At 42.3% G+C, this 4,256-nt stretch overlaps 1 protein-coding gene across 1 annotated transcript in view; it reads left to right on the top strand.

The window, feature by feature from the left end:
* Positions 1-4,256, top strand: part of LOC126383943 (glutamate receptor ionotropic, kainate 5-like) — a 169,337-nt gene that overhangs the window by 78,841 nt on the left and 86,240 nt on the right. The window lies entirely within an intron of this gene.

Genomic DNA, 4,256 nt, shown 5'->3' with positions numbered 1-4,256 from the left:
GTGGTGCACGCGCTTAACTCCAGGTGAAACTACTCCGAGTTGATTAAACTGATTCAAATCAGCTGTTCTGGAACCGGAAACTCAGAGTTTCCTATCTCAGAGTAGATCAACTCAGAGTTCAGGATTAGACTCAGAGTTTGTTGAACCTGCTTTGTGAAACGGACCCCAGACCTCTAGGGGGAGCGCTAAGTGGAACAGCTTGATTTTTGACCTGAGAGAGAGACCAGACAAGAGAGTGTGTTTGTTTTTGAAGCAGGGAAAAAAGTGGAATAATACGATGACATAAAACAACGTAGTCACCACAAAAAAAAAAGTTTACTTTTCTGCAAACCATGGATCAGTACATTTGCACAAGTGACGTAGTATATGAGTGGACTTGTGAGACAGTTAGGCAAGGTGACACACCACTGTTCAAGCTAGGGTTAAACAGTTAACAGTCAACGGTTAACCATTAATCCGTGAACCACCAAGGGTATTTTTGATTGGTTCCACATGTCAGTCCATATGTTAATTTGGCTACTCCGTGAGGAGACCGGAAGGTTGGGCACAATGTTTCTAAAAAAAATAAAGTTTTCTTTACTGAGACATTTCCAGCTATGATTCTGCCACCAGTACTGCTTATTTTTTAGCCAAAACATGATCTTTCTCTTACCATAACCAAGTGGGTTTTGTGCCTAAACCTAACCACACAGCTGGTTTTGAGGCTTACGTAACCACTGTTCATACCGTAGCAAGTCTTACATGCATTAGTGAACTGAAACTATAAAATGAAAGGATGTTTTGCTGCCTCTTGCAGCAGACTGTAGACTGAGAAAAAGATCATTTAATTCAATCTGTCGACTGCCATCGAATTTAAGGTGGAACGTTAACTTGCAATGTTACTCAATGCATGGGCTGACGATGTGAATTCATCATTACACCTTAAATTTCAATACGACAACTTTGACCCTTTAGTTTTTATTGTCTATCTTGGAGGACACACACCTTAAAGTTATAGTTGGTAATCCTGTTCAGAAACACTTCTTGTTATATTGGGTGAAATGGTCCTTCCACCCTGAGAGTAGTCAATACATAATGTGTTCAGAAAAAGGAATGAAAAAAATCAGACCTCTGAGGCAGCTGCAGGCCTGTAAAAACTCTGACCAACCCCTGCCATTCGGTGAGAATGGAAAGAACCAATCAGATGCCTTCATGTCTCGTCCTGCCCGAGTCCCCCTCCGTCCTTCCCTCCCTCCCTCCTCCCTGCGTGCACTCATCACGTGTCACCGTTGCCGGAAATATTCAGCACACTCCTCAGCAGAAATACAGAGTTAGCATGAGTTTGCTGAACAATGGCAGAGAAAATGCAGCCAAAAGTATCACTTCCAGTGTTACTTGTAATGGCTCACCCCGCTAAACAGGCTGAGAAAAGAAAGTCGGAGGCAGAAAAGGCTGCGACGAAAAAGGCTTTGGATAAAGCGAGAGGACAAACCAGAGTCAACATCGGTGCAGCTTTTGAACGGTGGAGACAACTGAGGGAGCTGAAGGGCCTGAAAAGTGATGCAGAGGTTGCTGTCTTTCTGTTGGACAGGTAATTATTTGTTTGCTTCGGAGGGATTTGTTATTTTACTCGGCTCTCCTCTGCCCTGCTGAGTCTGACTCCTGCTGCAGGATGCGCGTTCAAGCTTGTGTGGGGCCGTGGCTTTGGACAGAGCACTGACGGGAGGGGGAGGAGGGGGCGGAGCTGAGAGGAGGTGCCGCTTTCAAATCTTGCTAGCTCTCCAACATTACCAACTATAGCTTTAACTAATGAGTGGATCTTTAAGTGTTTAAAAATATATATTATTTTTGACCGGATTTTGTGAACTGCATATAATCTAATCCTCACTTGGAGAAAAACAAGCATTGTGGAGCGCTGTTCCTGTAAGCTACGCCAAACCTAAACCCCTGAGCTTGCCTGAGCAGAAATAAATACACAAACCCATCAGGAAAGACTCTCACTGCAGCCTGTTCTATCCTGCTCTGAAAATGTAGGCGTGCAACCCGCTCTTTGGGTGATAAACGAGGTGCAGACATCCCTCTGTGTCACTGTTGATGTACTGTTTGTGGTGGAAACACTAAATGGACCTATGGTCTAGGTACCATGTCTGAAAGGTTATTTTTGGTTCCAAAGGTACCATACTGAAAGCCTTTGGTGGAAATGGGGCTATCGAGGCCTGGAGAACTTCTGTTGTGTTGACTGGATGAGCAGCATTTTCGTTCCTGTGACATTTTTTCAGGGGGGTTTATGTGTTTTCGACAGCACACTTTGTCATTTGCAGCTCAAACCTGTTCTGGCATCATTTCTAAAGCTGCAGGACATTTCTCCTTGCGGAAATGTGTTGGGCCGCTGTAGCGTTTCCGCCCTTGTCCACCACTAGTCATCACTAGAGAAACATTGACACTTATTAAAATGCCTAACAGGACCTACAGTCTGTCTGTGTTTACCTGAGCTCCATGGGTCCAATGAATTGAAACCTTTGACTGTGTGGAACAAAGGCATCAAGCCTTAAACCTTTAAAGGGAGGAGGTTAAGGTGGATGGATGGGTCAATGAAGTGACTTTGACATGTGACACTACTGCTCACATCCAATCTGTTACCAAGAGTCAACACTGGTTTCTTGTAATTCCAATGTTTCTGTAACATTAACCATCGAAACAAACCTCAACCATTAGAGGTCAGGAAATGTCCATGTGGTAAATTTTGTAGTAGTTTTAAAAGACAAACAATGTTGTCCAACTATTAAAGGCAAAAGGAAATGAAAAAAAAAAACCCTCATATGCATTGATTTGGAAAAAGAAAAAAATACCAAACAGTATTATTGTAGCTTAGTTTGCAGGTTGTGTCTTGCTTGCTGGTATTGGGTATTGTCTCTTTCTTCTTTTTCCTCTGGCATCTTTCCCTTTCTCTCTCCTTCTTTCCTCTTTCATTACCACGTTCATATAATTTATTCTCATTCTCCTCTTTCCTTTTTTCTGTCTGTCTGCCACTCCTTGTTCCTTCCATCCACTGAAGATGCCTCCGTCTCTCTCCCTCCCTCCCTCCATATTGTTTTTGTTGCTCTCAGTGCATCACTTCATCATCTCTACACTGTTTTTGGCAGCAACCAGAGACCTCTCTCCTTCTCTGTCTCCCTCTTTCTTTCTCACCACAGAGTTTTTGGGATGCAATTCATCTTGAGTCATGCACACACACACACACACACACACACACAATGACAAAAACACACACAAGTATGCACATTCATTCATACTGTACATGCGCTCAGTTGCACATTGCTCACATAAACCCGAGTGCACTATGCACGCCCAACTGCACGTGTATAACACAAACCTCACACTTATTTGCACATTCCTGCAAACACACATCAGCAGCTCTGTCACTGATCTGATGAACTGTCTGTCTGTGTGCTCTGCTTCTTCCCTGTAATACCAATCTTATTTTTCTCTTGAAGTATTTTTTCTCCTCTTAGACATTTAATTTCTGAATCAATAACTTTGAAAACCTCGTTCTTTTTGTGTCACATTAAACTGCAGCCAGTTTGAATCTCCTGATTCAGCTGCTACAAACGTGTTTAGACATCAATAGCTTGGTTGCAACACACAACATGTTTAAAAAGGTTATTTCAGAGACGTAATTCGCAACTTGGAGGAGCAACACAGCTGATAAACTATGACAGCTTTCTTTGATTTGGACTCTTCAGGTATATGTTCCCTCAGAGGTCAAGATGGTTTTCTTTTGGTCAAAGGTGCAAAGTAACTTTGGTGACTGTCAAAGTTTATAATAGTTTAACTTAATGTAAAATGGTTAGTGGATATTTACTCTGCTCTGCAAGCAAATCTTATAATTTTGGTAATTTTATTAAAATGTATAGATTTTTCTGTGAAATCCTGCTGTTTTAAATGCAGACTAGTCCATACCCATTGGTAGCTTTGTCACCTTCTACCTATGCCAATCCTCAATGCCTATGTGCAGTTTCACATACAGTACATTGACCACGTCAGTGAGTAGAAAATCGTGGGACAGACCGAATGACTGACTGACAGAATGACACACTGACAGTTTCCCTGGTTATGTACAGCATACCATACCATGACTTAGTCAAACCAAAAATTAGAAAAAAACAACATTGGGCCACAGGGGGAGCCACAGCCATCGGTCGCATTTTAGCCATTTTTAAGCATTTTTCTGTTGTTATAGCGCCACCCAGTTGCCAATTAGAGTTAAATTTCTCCAG

Source organism: Epinephelus moara, chromosome 22 (assembly GCF_006386435.1).
Source record: "Epinephelus moara isolate mb chromosome 22, YSFRI_EMoa_1.0, whole genome shotgun sequence".
Lineage (NCBI taxonomy): Eukaryota > Metazoa > Chordata > Actinopteri > Perciformes > Serranidae > Epinephelus > Epinephelus moara.
The sequence above is the reverse complement of the archived record's forward strand: the minus strand, read 5'-3'. Positions and strand labels throughout refer to the sequence as shown.